General features: G+C 36.1%; 3 long non-coding RNA genes across 5 annotated transcripts; all 3 read left to right on the forward strand.

Moving 5' to 3' along the window:
* The first annotated feature begins 856 nt into the window (after positions 1-856).
* On the forward strand, positions 857-1,447 carry LOC126927266 (uncharacterized). The gene is made up of 2 exons (XR_007715339.1): positions 857-951; positions 1,119-1,447. It is a non-coding gene; the product is annotated as an uncharacterized LOC126927266 (long non-coding RNA).
* A 318-nt stretch (positions 1,448-1,765) lies between these two features.
* Positions 1,766-2,742, forward strand: LOC126927248 (uncharacterized). Of its 3 annotated transcripts, XR_007715318.1 has the most exons (4): positions 1,771-1,951; positions 2,080-2,129; positions 2,429-2,560; positions 2,643-2,742. It is a non-coding gene; the product is annotated as an uncharacterized LOC126927248 (long non-coding RNA). The 3 variants fall into 3 exon arrangements; XR_007715316.1 differs by having other exon boundaries at positions 1,766-1,951; positions 2,080-2,560; XR_007715317.1 differs by lacking the exon at positions 2,080-2,129 and having other exon boundaries at positions 1,775-1,951.
* A 30-nt stretch (positions 2,743-2,772) lies between these two features.
* On the forward strand, positions 2,773-5,470 carry LOC126927264 (uncharacterized). The gene is made up of 3 exons (XR_007715337.1): positions 2,773-2,851; positions 2,930-3,240; positions 5,357-5,470. It is a non-coding gene; the product is annotated as an uncharacterized LOC126927264 (long non-coding RNA).
* The last annotated feature ends 18,200 nt before the right edge of the window (positions 5,471-23,670 follow it).

Raw genomic sequence — 23,670 nt, forward strand, 5'->3', positions numbered from 1 at the left:
TCCATAAGAAAACCAGAAGATGAAGTATGTGATGTCTTTCCTCCAGAATATCAAGCAAGAGATCATCGTCCGCGATTATTCAGTTTATCGATAGTGAAGAAAGCCGCAAACAGCTTAACCAAGGTAAGCCATTACAGAAACATTGCACTCACGATGGATGACGCAACGGCAGCGTCATACATCGGTACAAGTTTAAACTTCGTGTTTCGAGATATTTACTTACAAGAATCGGAGATAATCCCCACAAGGAAAATAAAGACCGAAATCGAAAAGCCCAATCTTCAAACAGAAACATTATTAAAGATCTTCCAGAAACAAAACATGCATGAGAGAGAAGGCACAGACTTTGTCATAAAACAATTTGATGGAAGGCAAAAAGCCACAGATTGGAGTATGAAATATTCATATTTCACATACGCATCCCTTCCATACTCTAATATGAGTATGAAACCGAATACGAAAAATACGAAATCCAAACTGATGAAAAAAGGATCAAGAATTTGAAGAAATATTTGGGAAAAACAGCATCAGAATGGTACCAAGCAAATCTGCTGAAGGATGAAGAATACAACTGGGAAAATTGGAAGGTGGCAGTTCAAAAAGCTTCTGGCAATAAAGGTTGGTCTGCAGTACGATACACTTATAACTTTAAATACATTTCAGGTTCATTCACTGAATATGCCATAAAAAAGGAATGATTAATATTGGAAGTAAGGAGGAAGACTTCTGAAGAGACAGGGATAAATCTAATTGTTATTGGATTACCCATACACATTCAAGATAAAATGGATAAAGAAACAGTACAATCAACAAATGAGTTAATCGGATTCTTGGGGCAATATCAGACGAAGGGAAAAAAAACACAAGGGAGTAACGCAAGATTGGACAGAAAGCCAGAGCCACAGCCCAAGAAACAACCTTGTGTGATTTATGAAGCACTGAATTTCCCAGGTCGATTTCACCCAATAACAACTCACCAAAGAAATACATGCACATACTCATCGATCATTTTTCAAGGGCTGTTTTTATGTCCACATCGAAAACACAACACACAGAAGATATCATAAAACTTATAGACTCGACAGGAGAAACTGATTCCATAAAAATTATCCTTGCAGACCGATACCCAGTAATGACATCCAAAGAAATTCAAGAGTATAGGAGGAAAAGGAACATTAAATTAATTTTCACCTCGACAGACTGCCCATCCTCCAATGGACTGAACAAAAGGGTAAATCAAACATTAGTAAACAGGATCAGATGTAATTCAGACAAAAATAAGAGAAACTGGACAAAAATCACAGAAGAAAGCGTAGAAGAAAACAATAACACCAGACACAGTGTAACGGGGTTTGCCCCAAATCATTTACTGAATGGAAAAATGATTGAAATCGTCCCTAAGGAAATAATGGTGAATAAGATAAACCTAAAAAGAGACAGAGAAGAAGCATTCAAAAACTCAACAAGAAATTTCGAAATCAACAAACAAAAATACGATAAAAAATGAAGAGAACACGAATTTAAAATCGGTGATATGGTCTTCACCCATAACGGAAAAAAAATGAATAGAAATAAGCTGGAAGAAATTAGGAAAGGACCTTTCATAATTCTAAGAAGGATTTCAAACTCCATATATGAAGTGGATAACGGTAATCGGGGATCTGAAGGGAATCTGTTTCACTCCCCATTCGAGGGGCGGTGTAAACTCCCTAGAGTTCCTGTAGGATAGGGATTCTTTTTGTTTTACGGGTTGTACGACAGGCTGTGTTTCACGGACAGACCTTCTTTTATTTTATGGACGACCATTTTAAGAAGCAAATTTTTCGCGAACGGACGGACAGAGAGTTACATTAGAGACAGACAAGGTTACAGAATAGTTATTTAAAATTTTAAAGACTGAAGAAGGAAGATCGGTAGCTCAGGACGTTGAAAATCGATTCTCGATTTTCAGGTAAACATTGTACTAAAGACTTTTTATTTCCCGTTTATATAATTATTATTTATTGTTATAGACGCATATTAATTGTTGTTTATTTTTGTATTTTATTATTTACTCCATAATAAAAACTCGATTTTCAGACTACAGAATAGATCCCTGAATTATCCCCGGATTACTATCTTACATATATGTACATATTTGTATATATATATATATATATAGAGAGAGAGAGAGAATGTTACAAGGAAGTAATCTAAAACTCCGTAAATTTGTAGTACATGTTTAATGAGAGAAGTATAAAATATCTGATAAGCGTAGATCCAATAATTAATCCTATTTATTTGATATACCGTACTTTTTATTTAACATTTAAATCGAACGTTTAAATCGAACCCTCGATAGAATAGATAGAATAAACGTGTCCAATAAAATAATCTCCTCCATCATCTGATTTGAATCCAACGAATTTTTTTTTATGAATACACATAGAGAGAAATCTACCTATTGTGGACACACGTACAAATCAATAAATAATGCATGTCGTGGAATATCGGCTACAGAAGGAATAAATAGAGAATTATGTATTATCCACAGATGGCAGTTATACAGTGACTACGAAAGGTATTTAAATAATATGAATATAAATACATGATACACGTATTAAACTTGGTATTATTTAATGGTACTTTCATACGATTATAAGGATTTGATTTGAAATATAAAAGCTGATAGGAAAACGGTTCATTGGAAAATATGGACACGCGCAAATATTTTCTCGTGCCCGCAGTATATTAAAACAGAAAGTCAAATATTTGTTATGAATGGCGAAGGATATTTTTCTCTTCTTCTTGACCCAGCAATTGGATTTCATCAATATTATATAACGTTGATTAAAATTTACTTTTCTCTCGAGTGAGTACTATAAGATCACAAAATGACATAGATCTTTTCTTTGCAACTTGCTGAATATAAAACTGCGTCCTTTTACAGGCAACCATGTATATTCCAAGCGTGATGAAGGGATTAGATCATCGTATCGTAAATTATGCTTACTTCCAACCCCAAAGGCAGACTTTCTATGTGCTTGTCTCTTTGCTTCGAGGGCCAGCGAACTCTTCACTCTATATGACAGAAACAGCCTAGAATCCAGGGGGAAATTTGAAAGTCAATCAAGGAAGGAACTGCAAGATGGACAGAGCAAGGTCTCGTAGAAATGTATGTGAGATTCGTTTCTCGCAAATTACGAGATACGGAAACGTTTAAAGTCATCTACAAGCGGAAATCTGTTCAAGACAGTCGCGGTAATATTTCGACGTTATATTTCATACGTTAAGCCAGCTATTATTTAAATATGTTCTTTGAAATTAAGTAAAATCAAAGTAGCTGAAAAAGTACAGCTGATAAAATTACGTTCAAAACGTGAATGAACAATAATTTTTACTTTCGTTACGCTGTTGTTATCTATTATCCATTATTTCTTATGGCAAGAAATGGGAACGTGCTTAATTTACGATAAAAACGAGAAACAATACGTAAAATATTTTTCACGATAAATTATTTTCATATTGTTTGAAATAATTTTACGCTTCCGCGATATAAGTGGCGAATGTAATTGAACAAGAATCATTTTTGATAAATGTAACAGATATATACCGTATATATATGCAAAATATATTGTAACGTGTTAATTCATAAAGTTACGTAAAATTATTGGAAATCTATGTACGTAGGTATGTTTAAATATTTCATTCATGTTTTTATTCCATTGAATTGCAAGTTATATAAAATCATTTCATTAATAGTATAGTTCAATGATATAAGAATTGCGAATTAAGAATATTGTTTATTAGTGATATAAATAATTAAATTAGTAATAATGTATACTTAACACGTTCTTGTATTTTGTTATTAAGGTAGAGTTAAATGGTTAAAGAATTAAAATTATTTTGCTCTTCTTTCAAAATTATTTCAATCTCAATCTCATGTTTTAGAAGGGAAAACTATAATTTTTGTTCTTAAAACATATCATCCCCTAATAGTCTGCGTTCGAATCATGATTATTCTAAAAACCACTATGATTGTGTTATTGAAACAACGTCATCAACTAGTTTCTTAAACTATGTAGATGCTATTGAAACAAACTACGTACATGCATAGTAAGTTTATATGAATATTAAACATAAGAAACTTCGTTTGACTTGATTTGGCTGAAATCAGCTTGTCGAAGTGCATCATAGAAATAAGTCACGTCGATCAAAGTTGTAGCGCAATATCTATTAGACTGTCATTAAAGTCATCGTTGATACATTAATAGATGGTATCATACAGTTAAACGACATGTCATAATATTCTTTCATCTAAACCATAGTAGCAACAGACTGTTTCCTACAGACTAGAGGTATTTCATGGGACGATCATATAAATTCTTAAATACAATAATGTATAATACACATACGTACATACATGAACCAAGTCTGTAAGCATAATCTATAGACTATAATAAATACGTGAAACATTTTGAATTCTGTATTAGATTTGAAGAAATCTCGAATAAATCAAAAGATATTAAATACTACAAAACTGTGAGCATTATTAAGGATTAGGATGTGATTTTTTGAAAGATATAAATATAATTTATGAATAGTTTCAAAGATGAAGGTGAAAGAAATCTGTAACAAGAATTAGTCCCTTAAGGAAACGTTAATTACTTTGTTACTGTAGAAACACTTGTGGATTCTTCGTTATAAAACTAACAATTATCTTTTATCTAAAGGATATGTTATAATACAAAGATCCTTAAAATTATTCGATGGAATATCCTATTGATATTAATGCTGATTACCTACTTTTTAACCTATCATTTACAAAGAACAGTTTATTTATCGAAGCTATAAACTTTTTTGCCCGCTTCAGAGCTTTCATCGACGATTTATGACGTACATGGTGCAATAATGCCTAATGCGATTCTCTTTAATATCCCATATTGCATACATTCTCGTACCGATTACACAAATTGTTTGAATTCAAGAAACATGAGATCACTATACCGGTATAAATTTGTTATTTACTTGATCTGAAATATCCTTTCAAGTTTGAAGTGAAATTGAAATTCTTTCAAATAATCTTTGACTTAAAGATGTTATTTATAGTTTCGCGTTTATCGATATTGATTCCCTAAATTTAACTGATTTTAGATGTATATTTATTTTACGATTTAAGCATTACATGTTAGTTTAAGTATCATTTACATACCAGCTACTTGAAATCCATTTAATTTCATGTAACAACTAATTACAGAACAAGGTTTAACTTTTACGCTAACTAAGCTCAAAATGTCCATGAAGCATGATTTGTTTCTGGAAAGTCATTTAACTATTTTAACTAACGAAATGTATAACGAAAACTATCGATTTTCAGAACTTTATAATATAATGGAATCGTTTTACATATTTGCGGACAAACAACACAACACAGTTTTCGTCTATGAATACGAAATAAAAAATTTAAATAAAAATTATATTAATCCTTTCGGTACGAGTTGTTTTTTAACATCGATAGTACGTATAAAGCAGTAAAGCATGTGCGTGACCTGAATACATTTCCGGTCTTTTTATAACGATTGTGAACAACTGTAATGTAAAATGTAAAAAAAAACTTAATGTAAAACTATAACTTCAAAACTATAACGTATGTTTCCAGATAAAGAAAATAATCACAGACTTCGCTGGATGCATAAGCATTCATAGACAACATCAATGGAATTTTTTCTGATGAATATGTACTTCTCCTGTAGGAAAGTATGAGATGACTCGTTTGTTTGTAAGAAATGTTCAAGAGCAGTTATGAAATCATTTACGGATTTCACTACGTTTTACATATTCGAAACTTTCCATCTTTGCATTTCTTTTCTGTCTCCCCTTTCTCGTGAATACTTAAATACATGATTTTTTCAAATGCAATAAAAAAAAAAAAAAATAAAAAAAAATGCTAATTCGTATATTAAGAAACTTCACAAAAATAATCGTAAGAATCTGTTCTATTTTTTCTCGTATATTTCCTTGTTTGGAAAAAGGAATAATTTATGACTTGTAATTTGTAAAATTACGCTAAAAATATCAGTTTACTTGTACAAGATGGCCACCATACACATATTTGTCACATTAGAAAATATAGACCTAACCAAAGAGGAATATTACACATTACAAGTTAACGTACATATATATGTAGTATCTATTTACAAGTATCGCAGATTACCTCTTGAAAAGTAAGAAAACATAAAGACTAAAGTAAAGTTGTAAATCTAAACTACAGTTCAAGTTATACAAGGCATGCAAAGCTTCTCTTGAAACGTTAGGTGCGTACTTCGATATACAATATAAAGAAACATAGCCCGCGAGAAAAGCTATATAGTACATACCATACAGATCCCTCGCCATAACTTTGTCAATATGCGCAACGAAATCGGTAATTTTCGCGCCACCACTCAAACACCGTTTCTCTCGCTTTGGATAATTGAATCAAATTCAGATCGTCCATGTTTACCCCCTCACATAACTGACATCGGCCGTCCGTGGATCCAACGGAAGGATTTTGAACGTTGGAGAATGCGTAACGGTGATTGGCTATTGAGCTCGGGGGTCGATCGTATAAAGGGACGCCGGGTCGCAACGAGCCTCACAGTACCGCTTCGACTGTGAACGCGATAGGAATTGGATCGTCTATTTTACAAAGGTCCTTTATCTTTTGCAACAATTACATTCGAATGTCTTTTCAAGCGCTAACGACATAATCGACGTTTGGTAAGCGATTAGTAACTGCGAATTCGTAAAATTCGTGGATAATTCTCGAGCTGTTTCGTGCGTACGCGATATTAAGTGGCACGCAAACAGGTGCACCTATTCGCGTAGCGCAAGAAATGTATCACGGAGGTCGTTGCAGGTAATATCCATCGACAGACGGGACAATTCGGGTGCACGATCTACGCCTATGATTGTGCAGTAGGGCATACTCTTCTCGACCACTTGTCTGGCGCCAACCACCACTATTGTCTCGCGAAGGCCAAGCTGTAAATCTTCGTTGCTTATACCGTTTTCTTGGTGAGTGTTAATTTTTTACTTATTCGATGGTATAATAATACCGTTATTACGAGGTAAAAGTTTTTGGATGTGTGATTTCTTGATTGAAGAGACGCTATCATTATTAAAAGTTTGAATATCCCGCCACTAGCGAGGGAAACATAATACAGAATGATTCTTTCATTTGCTTACATTCGATTTGTTAATTTTACTCTTATTCTCCTTTTTAATTCGTAATTTAATTGTGAGGACATATGCTATGGAGCAATTTTTGTTACTTTTAGCATCGTTGCTTTATTTGTTAAGACTGTTGAGCAATACGATCGTTTACTTTATTTACTGCCTTGTTTGCTATTATTTTACTTTTAAAGACAGGTATTTTGGAAATATAAACTTATACATATTGGTATAATATTGATATACTTGAGATAAGCTCGTTTATGCTGTTACTGTTTAGGATCGTTTATTCATTAAGGTCATTGTAATCATATGACAACGAGAACTAGTGTAAAATATATAAAATGTATAGTTCTATTTTAATAATCAATTTTTAGTGTCTTTAGCGAAACGAATTGATTCGTATTAAAAATGTCGTTTAGTGAATAGGAAAATAGGACACTGAAGGTTTAACTAATTTAAAAGGATTTAGTTATTGAAGATAGTACTTGCTGAGCAAATGGATCGCTAAGTTGTCATAATGCTACAAATGATACACGCTTGTTAAATGAAAATCCATCGACTTTTCATTTTTCCATTTGTTTAAGAAATATGTTATCCTATTAGTTTATTCCATTAATTTTTATAATGATATATGCAAACAAAAGTGTATAAATAATAATATGCAAATAATTTTTTAACTTAAATGTCACTTATTTAATGTTTTATAGAATGATATAAGTATACTACTGATAAAATTAATTAATCGAGAACGGAATTAATGCTGTTTATTGTAATCAGAAAGAAAATGGATTAAGGAGCGAGAAGATTTCGAACGTAGCGAAATTATTTGTTGATTGAATATCTTCTCCTACCTGACAAGCAATGCGGGTTATTACAAGTAGTTTTTACTTAATTTCCAATTAGTTATCGTATCTATAAGGTGTTGTCAAAGTTTTGGTACATAAATTTAGCTTGCATCGTATTGTACCGATTTATTTATATATCCTTTTTTATATGATTTATGTTATTGAGCTAGGATTATATTAAATTATTAATAAAATGAAAGAAAAATGGAAATTAAAATTAAATAAAATAGAATTGCATTAAATAAGAAATAGAAATAAAGTCGAACTAAAGCAAATTCAATTAAATTATTTCTTTTTACTTGCCTATGGGATTCTGGGATTATTAAAGTTCCTATTACGTACTCGTATTCCCGCTAATTCTTAAAATGAATTGACTATGAAATGAATGAGACTATTTCTCCGATTATATTAAATAGGCAATATCAATTACGTGTAATTGAATACATTATTCGAACGTTTTCTACAGAACTCTTGTTATTAATACATTATGGAAAATTTGAAACCAATTCGATATATATATAGAGGTTGCAAGGCATTTATTACAAACATATGCTTAACGAAAAATTAGTATACAATATTAGTAGTAGTCTCAAACATACAATTAATCGCAGTAAATGTCCTGCGACTCTTACATACATTGTCATACTCGTTTGAAATTGTAATAATACGTTAATCTTGTCACAGTATCGATAGGATATCAAGATATTCTTAATAATATGTCCACAAGGAGTTTGCAGGGATATTCAAATATTTTCGCGAACCACTTTAATTCAGCACAAGAGCAGAAAATTCCAGATTTTTTAGTTCTCGATCAGAGTGAATGTTTATACAAGTAACATTCGCTATCTGTGTCCATATTTACCGAACATTTCTATTAAACCTGCGCCAAGCTCGTAGAATGCCTCAGGTCGTATATGAGATGTCAGTTTTATCAAACGAAACGGGACCAGCTAATGTTTAATCTCGTAAACTGAAGTTGCCAGCAGAAAAGTACGGCTCTATATAGTAATTGGTGAAGACCGTGAAACGCGAAAGATGAGAAAGAAACAAAAGGCGGGGGATACGACGAATCATGACAATCCATTTTATTTTCCAGCCATCGATTAACGGCCAACGTTTAATTTCATTTCTTTCGCAAAACTCAATTAGAATCGTCGCGACAATCGCTAGAAACCGCAGGCAAATCTGCCAACGTATCGATCGTAGCGGACGCCAATCCCTCTGCGTTAAATGAAATAACGAAATTCAAGATGTAAATTTCACGAAACTTTTCCTCTCGCATTTGTTCGCCAGTCGATGCTTCAAATACTACAGAATATAGCTATTTGCTTTTTGCTGGAAAGCTGAGCGCTATTTCGCTTATACGTGAAACAGCGAGAATTAGGTATTTCAAAGACACTGTCTATGGAAATCGCTGAAAATTCCAGCCATTTAATTTCACACTGACCTACTCCTGTTTTTTAAATACTTTAGAAGAGGGCGCTACTCGTTACCATTTTATATAGCCATGAAGCGTTTAATCCTCGAAGGAGGATAATCTTAACAAGATACATCTCGGAGAGATGAATAGATATCGGAGATGAATAAAAGTTTTTCGATTCTTCATATTTGATTTTTTAAGTAAAACTTTCCGTTGATCCTGGCTTGAATCTTCTACTTTTTCGTGCACCCAAATGCTTATTATTAGATGAGAGCGATAGGAAGGTTTTTCCTGTTTCGCAACATTAAAGACAGCAGGAAACGAGCTAATAAAATTGAAGTCACTTAGCCCTTAATATATTTAATATGAGTAATTTTTTAAATATAGCCATCTATTAGCGTGCGTTTGAACTTTGCGTTTTTCTTTTTCGCGCACCTGAACGTTTTTTATTAGACTGAGTGGGACACGTACCTAGGAAGCTTTCCGTGCTTCGCAACTTCAAAGTAAACAAAGGACATTTGACAAAGTCAACAAGCGACGAGTTAATAAAATTGAAGTTAAGATAGACAGAAAGATAATACGTATGTAGTACCTCTGTGGAAGATAATATAAAATGGAAACGTATTTGACGCAACAGAAATATCTTTCTGCAAATATAGGAGACGAGGAATCAATTTAGCAAAATAATTAAATAAAGTTATTGACTCGCGAATTACACGCATGTAATACCAGATAAAATAACTTTAATAATCTTTGTTTCTTATATTCTCGTGAATAATAATTCTTTAATCGATAGTTCCATGGATATTTAGAATAATATCTACAAATTATTTAGAAATGCATAAAAATCCACGGTTTGTTTAATCGTATAGATACATACATAGATAGGTTGAAGGTTTATTTTGAAAATTCATTAGAAACCTAAGAAGTGAATTTACGAACTGCACAGGCGGATAAGTTTGAACGCGAGGAAGAGTGTGGTTCTTGAGTTCGATGATTTTTCCAAGTAACAGTCTTAATTCACGTGCGAATGTTAAATTGGAAATCTTTTAAGCTTTACGCAAATTATACACACGGTTTACACAATAAATATTTATAGAGGTGAAAATGATCTTTAAAACAATCCTTCGTATTAAAACCAAATATTTGAGTAATTCTTAAGGCGAAGATCGCGTATACAAACATTGAATATATTACATAGAGGAAACGTTGCAGAGTAACGTAAAATAATGTTCGTGATACAATTAAAGGCCGCGCTTAAACTAACAGTTCGATCGGGAAAATTCATTACCTTTTAAAAATTCAAATCCAATTAAACAGAATCCAACGAAATTGAATTTCCGCTTAAAAATCTTGTACAAGCCTTTAAAAATCAACGTATGTACCTACTTGTCGCTCTACAAATGCTCGCCGCTATAAATTTCCCTGTCTTAAAAGAAGTAGAAGATACAAACTATATAAACCACATAATTTTTATCGCTTTATATCACGTTGCTATAATACCTTTTATATCACGCGTAATATAGTTTCTCAGCCACAGTGGCGTTACAAGGGCGAGACCATACGTGTCTTAATGGCGTTGTTTCGTTGATATCGAATAATATCGCGCATCGACGATAGGCGACGCGAAAGAAACGCGCCGAGCAAAATCTCAAAGAGACGCTGACAATGCCTTCGTGTAACGTAAGGGATGAAATGAAAAGTCGAGAACAAGTCTTTTTTCCTTTCCTCGTTCTTAGTCAGTTAAGAAGAAAGCGAGAATGGAAGGGACAGCAGCCATGAAGTATGTACGTTTTCACGTCGGTGCCTCTCATTGTCTGCTGCAACGTTACACTGCGTTTCGTTGAAGATACTCTAGTATTGCGAACCTTTATGGTCAAAGCACGTCGAATAGCCATCAAGCGGGTGTATACGACCTATTTGTGACCCAACAACTAAGCTCGATATTAATTCTAGACCCTTGATCCTTGGCCAATGAGTTCACCTGATTATCGTAATTAAGCAGTTATGATTTTAATCGGTTTACGAACGCTTCGATTTTAAAGTAGGATCGGATATCAAGAACAACAGATTTTAAACTGTCGGATTGCATCCGACGGGACTCGTATTTTCTGCTTCGTCGATCCCGTTTTTATCGATGTTTTGATTCGAAGTTTCATGAACATTGCAGATCGTTACGTTGTCGATTATGATAAATCCTGTAAGAATATATTGTATAGATTTGTATTAACATAATGATACATACATAATGATACAAATATTACGCAATACGTGTATCGTACGTATTTCACCTGGATGGTAAAATCAATGGAATTGTGTTTCTACTAGAAATCTTCGTCTCTGACGTATACAGTGGATAGAAAGGCAGGAAATTTGTGAGATAAATTATAATACGTATCCGAACGTAATAAAAACGTCTCGTATAAAAGCAAGTGTTTGTTTATTAGGGCTGTGCTTAATTGCGGAAAAACAGACGCGCGGAATATCTCGTCCGTGGGAATGTACGAACGGTATTGTGTTGCGAAATAACGCATTCGTAGCGTCGTACAAACGTATTGCGTCGTGAAATAACTTGTTCGTGGCCATCGTACGGGCTGTGTATATGCAATGTCGTGAGATATCTGTACCATAATTGCGATGCGGTTAAACGAATATATTCAATGATTTCATCGTCGTTATTGCATAATTAGCTAAAGATGTCGACGGTATTTGTTGATGTATTTTTTATCTTGGACTAAAGAGAGAAATATTAGAAATTAGGATTTCCAGTAGTTTCTATCCTATGTAATGATGTATCGATAGATGGATTAATTACAGTGGATTAAACAGAAAACGATGATCATTGAACTCGAACTTGATCTTAAAGCAGTCGTGCGATATGACAACTCTCGATTTTAGCGATTCTTCACTCTTGACTCTCCGGTGGCTAACTGACGATCAACGACTGTGATGTCGAAATATTAGGTCGTTCGAAAAGTTTCTTTCGTTTTATAAGGAAATAATGGATGCACAACATTTTTCGTTTTATATTATTTTATCGAATTACGTATGATCCATTTTGTTCTGTCAAAATAGGTTTCATGTTGTATGAAGATGCATCGTTGTAAAAGACGTGTCTGTAAAAGAAAAACACAACCTAATATATTGATGGCCGTTAGGTCTATCGAAGTTTTCTGATCCTTTCGGTTTGTTGGCATTTCCGCTTTATTGTCTATGTTGTCTGTATGTCGGCGATGATTTTCGCGGTGCTATAATTGAAACCAAAGAAGCCTCTGAAAGAGGATCGTTATGCCGAGGCCTAATTGTATCTCTCGCAGGACTAAGGAAACTAAACACTAGAGAGAAGATGTAAAGTTTTGTTTGAAGTGAGATCCACTTCAACGGTATTAATAACTTTAGAATAAGAAGAAGTTTCGGTGAAGTTGAACCGAAAAATTTGATTTCAACGCAAATCAAACGCTGGTTGGCCGTGTCAAACACGTATCGCCGTATCCACTGTTTTGGTCCGGTTATTTCATGCGTGATGACTGACACATATGCAAAATTGAAAGTCCTTTACAACGTACGTACACAAGTGTCCCGTGTGCTTCTTATCTCTCCTTACGCATAAAACGCTATGTGTATATTTCGAAATATGAGAAACGGTTGATTTGCTGTACAAAGTGCAACGTCACATAATACAAAATGAAATTTATTTTCTTACAACTGAAACGGAGACTCGGTTTATTATCTGTGATTTTTATCGAAAGGTATAACCATACCAGATATAACGTTACAGAATAAAATACGTCGCGAAATACCATTACAGCGTGCTTGGTTTTATTTTCTAATCTTTTTATCCTAACTTTGTCATTTCGCTCGTGCGTGTGCCTTGTAACGTAACGGTAGTAATACAGTTTTTACGTTCACTCGTAGCTTGCAACGTAGTATACTTTATGTTCAGACTGCTGGCCATAAACTCGATTTACAATAATTATCCTCCCTCTTGCCTTGTATTCTCGCTTAATCATACACACACACGCAAAACCTTATTTTTATTATTCTTTTATTTTATTCTTTTTTTGTTATTTTAGCCTCAGTTGCGATATGTAAAAGATTCTTGTAATTACGCTCCATCTAAGTGTTAGCCTTATACCTCTAACGTTATAAATAAATTCTTAATATCGAATCGACATCGCAGAAAAGGTAAAATATGGAACACTCAGATCGGTTAATAGAACAGAAATGTAATTGTTCGCAATCATCGAGATCCGAGCATCAAATTGTTTGACTACTTGATGATCTTATTTGCGTAAATGTACAAAGAAAGACAGACGTCTGTCTCAGTGTGGTTCCGATCGTTCGGGATCTAAATTCAGACCTAAAACTGTAGGTTCATTCTTCGCCATGAGTTTCATAAGACAGTCGCTAACGAGCTCGCTAACCGAAAGGTCTGCGACTGCGACCAAATGCTCTGGAACCGTACGACTTTTAAAACGATAAGGATCGACTACGACGAAGACTGAAAATGCGAAATATATATGTCGGCTAGATGATAGGATTGGGGGTGGAGGTGTTCGATGAATCTTCGTTGATATTGGCCATCGATGCGGTGTAACAATGGTAGAGTTTATTGGCACAAGTGAGTGGTATTACAGCGTTGGTAATTAATCACAATGTTAGATACTCGCGGCGTTATGACAATGGCCTCGGGTCCGGTAACGAATCCGCGGTCAACGGGATGTCGAACGTGTATACTTCGTGGAAGTCTAAGTTATATTCAGGTCGCCACAGAACAAGCACTACGTATCGGAGAATTACTTGTATCGTCGTTAAAATCGTACGATAGAGTGTCTCTCCATCACGGTGACGCTGTCGAGGAAAACTACGATGGGTGTGTCTAAGGGCACCAGATCATCGGATTCACGGAGAAAAGTCTTCATTCGGAAAGTGAGGGAAATTGGAGTTACTTAGTTGGAGGAAATAGGGGAAGGGTGCTAGCCGCCCTTAAGAGAAAGTCGCCATCGGGCCGCGTCGTTCGTGAGAAAAATAGACTTCTCCAATTTTCCCGTAGTTGGAACAAAGGTTGTTTGTCGGTTTGAAGGACTTTCGTTAAATAGATCTTAAGATTTATAGCGGGTCCTCGGGCTAGCCGAACATGTACTGTGGAGACGCATCAACATCTGGTAATCGTCTTACTCGAAGCATAGTCTGCGTGTGGCGAGCCACGGGACAGAAACCATTGAAACGTTTACCATCGTTACCATCGTTTACCATCGTATAGAGTTACTTCCTGCCTTGGTTAAACAAAACGTTCATCCCCTTGACCGCGACTACGTTCGGCGACTGGTTGTCGCCTCGAGCCCGAGCTCATTATCATAAATCTCGAATAAGTACAGTCGGATCGAATGACAACGGCTTTCTCAATACGGCTATGGTGAAATCTAAATTACGGTACTAGGTGTCTTCCCAAAGTTCCGAGGGGAAGGCTCCGGTGCTCTTTCATCTCCGACATATATATAATGCGTTCGTCTAATAACGCACGCACATTCGTACGGTAAATACGTGAGGTTATTTGGTGCAGGATGTGTAGATGTTTAATAGTATATTTATTAACAATTCTCGTTTTCGACTCTTTACGTACAACTCTCGATTCAACAAATGTTTTCTTGATCCGATTCGTTTCTTTTTGTCGCCCTTTAATATCCCCACTACACACGCGGTTGGTAGGCGTCCGCGACCATTGTTACCTGACGTTTGAAAACTAAAATTCCTTTCTTTTTTCGCCTCTGAATATCCCCACTACGCACGCGGTTGGTGGGCGTGCGTGACCGTTGTCACGTAACAACGGTCGCGGACGCCTACCAACCGCGTGCGCAGTGGGGATATTGAGAGACGACAAAAAGAAAGGAATTTTATTTTTCGAACGTCACTTTCGTCCTTGACCGTTGACACGTGGCAATGGTAGCGGACGCCTACCAACTGCGTGCGTAGTGGAGATATTGAGAGGCGACAAAAAGAAAGGAATTTTCCTTTTCGAACGTCCTTTCGGCCGTGACCGTTTACACGTGGCAATGGTAGCGGACGCCTACCAACCGCGTGCGTAGTGGGGATATTGAGAGACGATAAAAAGAAACGAATTATCGTTTTCGAACGTCACTTTCGTCCTTGACCGTAGACACGTGGCAACGGTAGCGGACGCCTACCAACTGCGTGCGTAGTGGAGATATTGAGAGGCGACAAAAAGAAAGGAATTTTCCTTTTCGAACGTCCTTTCGTCCGTGACCGTTTACACGTGGCAATGGTAGCGGACGCCTACCAACCGCGTGCGTAGTGGGGATATTGAGAGACGATAAAAAGAAACGAATTATCGTTTTCGAACGTCACTTTCGTCCTTGACCGTTGACACGTGGCAACGGTAGCGGACGCCTACCAACTGCGTGCGCAGTGGGGATATTGAGAGACGACAAAAAGAAAGGAATTTAATTTTTCCAACGTCATTTTCGTCCGTGACCGTTTACACGTGGCAATGGTAGCGGACGCCTACCAACCGTGTGCGCAGTGGAGATATTGAGAGACGACAAAAGGAAACGAATTTTCGTTTTCGAACGTCATTTTCGTCACGCCTTTTTTCAAATATTCGTTGGAGGGATTGTAGGGATATCGATGACTGGTTAGGCCTATTGGCACTTACGCTTCGATGTTATACTTGTATCGACGAAACCGTTGGAAAGTTTTGTTATCGCAGCTACATACGTAAGTGTGTAACACAGATTAACCATCGTACCTGATTAACACTAACTCTTGACGAAATGAATAAGGGCAAATGCACAATTTTAAATCAAATTTTCTATGTCGTTTCGCCGGGCTTGGTAAGATTAGCGTTGAACAAGGACAAAAGGCGCCTTTATCCGTCTAACAGGGCATTCTCTTCCCATTCTCATATCGCATCCATTTACACGGTAACGTACGACCCTCGTACTCTGTATCTCTATATCTTTATGGTTATTCCAGACAATGCCAACAATAGAAAGAAAGATTGGTTGCTGACGGCTCGTAACGTATAGCTGGAAAAGTTAGAGTTGCAGAGAGCAACTTGTTAGAGTAGCGGCAATATGGAAGTTGTACTCGCACAGGTAAACTTGGCCATGTAGAAGTCTGGGCTGGGTTAGATCGTGTTCTAAACTCGAGTTACAGAGCTAAAATAACGTATCCGGACGTGTAGATGATTCGAGTTAAAGCAAGCTTTATTTTCACTTATAGAAGGCAGCGGAACGAAAGGAATCAAAGAAAATTGTTGCAGCCTCGTGCAGGTTTTTGAAGTCATAGGGGCTCGATCGTAAAACAAAATTCGTCGAACGAGCGGGTATTCTATTTACCTGATAAAGTTAAATATTATCGCCCGCGCTACAAAAGAAAAAATCTATTATCCATTTGTTCCTATCTCCACCATTTACATACACCGTTTTTGCAACGGTAAAATTCCTTTGCAAATCATTTTTTAACGAAAACTACGAACAATGTTTTCCGCGTTACTCTGACGCGCTTTTAATTCGCCGTGCTTCATGCGGCTTTTGTCGCAGCCGCTAGCATTGAAATACGTGTCGCGGAAAGGTCGTAGTTGAAGCTGCGCAATAGTAAAGGAAAAAAGGCGCGATATCGGTTCATGTTGTAGGCGATTCGGCGTAAACGCGTGGGAGAGATACCCTGCAACGATTGCCGCGCTTTATTAACTAGCGTAGAGAAGTTGAAAGCGAGAGAAAATTTCAGTGACATCGATGAACACCCGGCGGTATGGAATACGGGTCACGCTTATCCCGGGCATCGATTGGAATTACTCGCACGAGATACGACCACGGATAAACGTTTCGAGGAACTTTTCCGTTGTTCCCAGCGTCGTCTCCTCCGATTTGCGAAATCTTTCGTACTTTTTCCGTCGATGTAACGAGCGTAGTTTCGGTCCAATTGGAACAAGGGTCAAAGAAAGGAAGCTTTTTGACTCTCGATGGCTCGCTAAATCGCGACCTAGCAAACAACGAATCAGCTTACGCGGAAATGCTGCATTTATGCATAAGAAGCGCGCAAGCCAATTTCTTCGAAGATAACTACGTTCAATTAGCATAGAATTAATATCGTAAGGTCGGAATTTTTTTCCTTTTTATATAAAATGAAAACTGGTATTTTTAACGAGACTTTTTACTCGAGCAGAAAGAACGAGATTGGTTGTTGGTTGAAGTAGCAATAACGATGTGACGAATATCATCATTCGTTCGTTTCACTATTAATTTGGTGACGTTTTAACGACCAGGTATACCGGTTTCATGTTCTGTGCGAAACAATCAGATTGTGACGCGTATACGTGTGGGAAATGTTTAAAGATTCGGAAGATAAAAGAAGCGAGTAATAGAATTTAAGGATGCATAGAATTCACAGAATATGCAACGATATATAGGACATTCAAAGTATAATCTTCGTTAGGATATTTAAAAAGTACGACAAATATCTGTCCGGGTTTTAACACTTTAGTGTGACCGTAAAAATATAAATATTCGTATATCCACAATGTAAATATAAAAATTTCAAATAATATTTCTAAGTGATGTGGAATAATCGACGAGGAAGTAACAGTCGAAGACTGTTTGATGTACCCTTCTTGCGTGTCAGTATTGTTTCATAAAAATGAATTTAAAGGAAACTATTTGGAAATTGAGGTGGAAGATACCCTAAACTACGATAAAAAATACACACGTACACACTATTTATACATACGTACTGAGAGTGTTCCAAGGATGAAATGTTAAACAGCTTTGAATATTAAAATGTTAAACAGCTTTGAATATTAAAACTATTTTAAAAATTAGAGGAAAATTAAGCCAGCTTACTGCTATTACTATTAGGACCGAGTATTAAGAACCAGATGTTACTAATCAGATGAATAATGAATGAACGAACAACGCAACGACAAGAACAAATTCTTTTTTTCGAATAAAGTCATCACACACACGCGCGCTTGTACGTTCACCTGAAGTATATAATAATTTATTATATTAATTAATAAGCCTATATACTCTACAATGATATAATTAGTTAATCGTTGAGCGTGGTATCGCAGGAAATGCGTGGACGAAACGTGCAAGTGCATGTTTATGCTCGAACGAGAAACTAAGTTTATCGAATAATTGAAAATATTCCGCGAACCTATTCCATAGAATTAAATAAAACGTGGCTTTAAACGTTATAAAATTCCTTCTTCTTCTCGTCTATTCGATTTAAACCCGACTTTTTCGCGCCTTCTTCTCGAACGACAGTAAATTAGAGTTGGAAATATTTAACGTCTCAAATAAATAAATAAATAAAAACTAATCGAAATTCTGGATTGCATGATTGTGGGAATAATTTTCCCAAGTATTGAAAATTCAGGCAACATAAAGAGCTTAATACGTAAAGGTCGAAAGAATGATCGAAAAGTAAAATAGAATTACCTGTCTGTATTATTTATTCCCGAAACTAATGAACTAAATAGAAAGAGAATGAAGGTGAATTTCCTTTTGAAATTTTATCTCGCATGGGCAAATTACTCTATACTTTGTAGTACGTATACAGGAAATTCAATTTTCATTTAAATGCAGTGCACGTAACCTCTGGTCTATCGAAAGGAGAAACCTACCTGAAGAGTTCAATTCTGCCATGTGATATTTAGACTCATTCTTCTTTCATACATTTTTTCTATATTTCCATTTTAACCTCGTTTCTCCTTTCCCCGCTACCGATAATTTCGCGTTTCTGTCTCCTCCAATGTTCCATCTGTCCACGGGTGTGTACGGGTGTACGGGTGTCTCGTAGAATTTGAATTTCAATGCGCCGACAATGAGTTACCTACCTGCGGCTACTTCATCGTCCTATTCGAGAGAGTTTACGCAATAGGTAAATTTCGTTTGTTTCGATAAGTCGGTTAAATTAGAAGCGATGCATAATAAAATACGGGTAAAATGTTTCGGGCGAGAAAGACTCCGTGGAACAGCGATTAACCTTTCGCGATTGCATGTAGATTCGATGACGAACTCGAAGATTCTTTATATCGAATAACCTTTGAAGCCACCATCTATGTTTATTTGTTAAGATTCAGATTCAAGTGATCGACCATTTCTGATTTCAAAGAGATGGGGCTTGGCTTTCTTATTTAGAAGTTTTACATTCGATCTTATGTACGAAGGGAACGTGAATCTTTATATTACTGCAGGGGAAGCTTGAAAGTTGGGGAAAAGGTAATTTCGTATTCTACATTCACCTTTGTTCAATTCATTTCTATGTAAATCATTCCGCGACACAGATAATCGCAATAGAAAAGGACTGAAACTTCGATAAAAACGTCCCGACAATCCGATAAAAATTGTCTATGCAAAGATATTTAATGTTTTCCACGCCTTTCCTCGATCTAATGTTTGTTATCTAATTTTCTATTCGTGCATTTATTCTTCAGACTCGACGAAAAGATTCGCGGACATATATACACGTGGTTTCACGAAATTCTCGGGAAACCGTCCAATTTTCCAATCGTCAGAAAGATTCAGTCATTGATATGAAAATTGGTTTTGTTCCGCTTTCGAAATTTTTCAATTCGTCGTACTCGGGTTTTTGAATCCGATTGGTCTGCCCCCAACAACCTTACGACGAATCGCTCGCTAGGAGACGCCTCCATAGATGTCGGTAGAATTCGTCCAAGTCAAAAATATCCGTGGATCGTCTACCCGCTGCGGAGCAAAACAGATTTCAAGAAAATTCTCTCCGCCCATTATCCAGCAGTGTTTCGTCTTAATGAACAGTTCAAAAGACTATTAATCAGAGGATACGCCGCACGAAATCCTTTTTACGATCCGTCTCACAGTTTGCTAACCGTCGCCAGTAACAAACTCCAATCTGTTCCACAATCAACTCTAATTTCAAGGCAATCGGTCGATCGCACGGCTGGCGGACGTAAATCTCCACGCTAATTTCATTTTGGCATTCCAAATCGTATCTCGAAATGGAAATCACGTCCGAATACCCGGAAGATATAGTTCGCGGACCATCTTCGCGGGAAACATCGACTTTCTTTATTAATTCGTAATTGAGACTGATTTGTGTGGTTCGCGTGCTGTAATTCTCCGTATGTGCGTATAGCGCACGCGTGTGTGCGAGATACGTGACGGGGGAAAAAATGTGTGGGCGAATGGGAAAGACAGGGGTGGAAAAGAAATGTAGACGCCCAGTGGTTGCAAACAGTATCCGTACGTCGGTGTATTTACTGCTTCATCTACGTTGGCGGATAAGGTGAGGCAGCTTCAAATTGATACATCACGAATTTTATTAAGTTTTCTTCTTTCTAAAATTTGTTCAAAATCGTCGACGATAGTCATCTATTCTGTGGCACGTACGTGCCGGTGGCTGTGAAATTGCAGCAAGTCGTATACGATGGAGGACGAGAGGAAGTTTAAAAAAAAAAAAAGGATAAAAGAAACGCGACAGTTTTAGAAAAAAAGAAAAGTTGTAATTGATAAGAAGAATTGGATTGCGAACAAGCTTGATACGGATGACTGTCTTCAACGTTGTTGGTGATGAAAGTCGCAATTAGTGCAGTTATCGTACACAGTTTTGTGAATTTTAAACTTCCCTTCGATCGCCGCTGTATCTCGTTTTTAGACGCGTTTCGACGTTCGACGTTCGGCGTTCGAGCGCGTTAAAAAGTATTTTTCCGACACGCAATAAAACGTTTCGTAAAATATACGATCTTCTAAAGTGAGATTTACGCGTCGTACAATTTTACGAGCAGTTTGTTCGAAAATGTGCCTCTTAAATGCTTAAATCACTTGCACTATTTTTAGAATTAATCGTATATTCTAGCTGCTGACTTACGATATTAAAAGATAATGGATTTTGTTGAAAAGACAAGTGAGAAACGAACAGATTTATTCTTTTATATCGCATATATGTATTGTAATTTTGCACCATTACATTGTTACATTCTCATCTGCTTCGATAACGAAATTTTCTGTTCCGTACGCTTTAAAGGCTCCAAGATATTTCGTGGTTCGATGGAACGTAGAATATAGCAGATCCATCGTGTCTTCACATTTTATCTTTTATCACTGATCTCTCACCTGCATATAATGTGGATTATAACGTTATTTTAGCATCCGCCTTTTCAGCGAAAGGTATAAAACGCGAAACTCCTCTTCGAGATCCATCGATGTTTCCATAAAACATTTTGTATGGGGTATTACCATACACGACACTTTAAGCTTTATAAACAACGTTTTCTCACTCAGTTACATCATACGAGTTACGCCATTGAAAAATTTTAGGCCGACATTAATAAAATTACAAGATAAAACAGTCGTTTCGTTGCAATTTCATTCTACGTTATAACAGCCACACGTACTCCGTGTTTGACGAGTATACTCGTCACCGTTTACCTTTTGCGACACATTCTAGGCACACGCTTTCAAAGAGATCTGGAAGAGCTGATTAATCGTATCATAAATTCACTTATCACTCGCTTTTTATCGACCAATTATCACAATTTATTAATCACTGACAATTAGTCGGCTAAATGGTAACATGGACCGTTAGCATGGAAACGTAGAAGCATTTCAGCGTTCGCTGCGTACACGGGATTTATCGAGAAAAATACAAGTAGAGTAGAAATGCGTTTATTGAAACAAAACTTTAATTAACGCCCAATTAACGGAACGTTTGCTGGTATTATTCGAGCAAAGAGCGATACGTAGCGAGAAAAATTGGTAAGCTTCCATTATACGAACTCCAATTATATAAACTGTTCTCGTTTCCTGACAACTTTAGATAAATCGTCTTCCGCCATTTTTGTCGAACGCGGTTTAACATCCGCAGCGGTCTCTCTGAATCCCGTAAAAACTGTGAAATGAAAGAAACGCATTTTGATCGTTCGCCTGTGCAACAGAACGAACGTTTCTACGTCGCTTTTGTTATTAAATGGTTTCGTAGAAAGTATTACGTGTTTCGTAGTATAGAGCCTTTTAATACAGTGAAAATACGGTCAGTTGGAAAAATCTGCGTACATCTCTTGGATAGAAAAAATATTTTCTACGTAAAGACGCAGGCAGAGAGGCGTGTGCAGTTGTTTAAGCTGTAAGCTGTTTGATAAATGTATTTTTAATATCTTTCTCGATAAATCCTCGTACATAGAAATACTCCGAAATGCTTTCACGTGTCTCTGCTAACGATTGATATTACATTTAGCCGACTAAAAGATTATGACGCGTCAGAACGCCTAGCGTTGCAGCGCGTGAAGTAGATGCGACAGGAACACGTTTACGCGTATACGGTAATAACTTTTAGTTAAATATCAACGTTTTCCTGACTTATCATCGCTCGTACGCAGAGACGAGCTCTGTCACGAAGCTGATCCTCGCTTTAAATTCTTGCGTACTTCGACGATATGATTATTTAACGGGGTGTCCTGAATTAGAATGTTCTAAAACAGCGTCTTTTTGTGATTTTTTTTAGAAGGGAAAGAAAGAAACGAAGTTATTGAATTTTGAGGTGTGGCTTTATATATATTTAACGAATACAACAAATTTTTTTTAATGTTAACAAAAGAATTATATCAGATTTCTAATCGTTTTCAGTCGGCGTGAAAGATTCACCTCGTAATTCTTGACTGAAACGGAAAAACTAGAAAGGATTAAATTATTATATATTTTTCTTCTCGATGAACTAAAACAGTTTGTCAAAAAGTTGATTTAAATAATTGTTATAGCACCTTGAAGTTTATTCTTTCTTCTTAAAAAACACATTTTTTTATTTTCCGCCTTTTTTTTTTTTAGTCCACCGAGAAGAAAAATATATAATAATTTAATCCTTTTTTGGTTCTTCGTTTCAGTGGAGGATCACGCCGATTGAAAAATGCAGCCCATGAAATAGGCTTAGAAATAATTTTACGCTGTTATAATTTTTCTTTTACTTTAAAAAGAAATTTTTTGTATTCGTTAAATATATATAAAAACATACCTCAAAATTCAATAACTTCGTTTCTTTCTTTTCCTTCTAAAAAAAAAATCACAAAAAGACGCTGTTTTAGAATTGATTAACTTGCGATTTATCGTATATTTCATCTGTTGAAGTAACTTCATGAAAAACTCTATATCTTTATTTATGTATATCCATGGCCTGGAGATTGCTATTACGCAGATATATTGCAAATAAGGAGCGGCG

This window comes from Bombus affinis, unplaced genomic scaffold (assembly GCF_024516045.1).
Source record: "Bombus affinis isolate iyBomAffi1 unplaced genomic scaffold, iyBomAffi1.2 ctg00000080.1, whole genome shotgun sequence".
In the NCBI taxonomy this organism is placed as follows: domain Eukaryota; kingdom Metazoa; phylum Arthropoda; class Insecta; order Hymenoptera; family Apidae; genus Bombus; species Bombus affinis.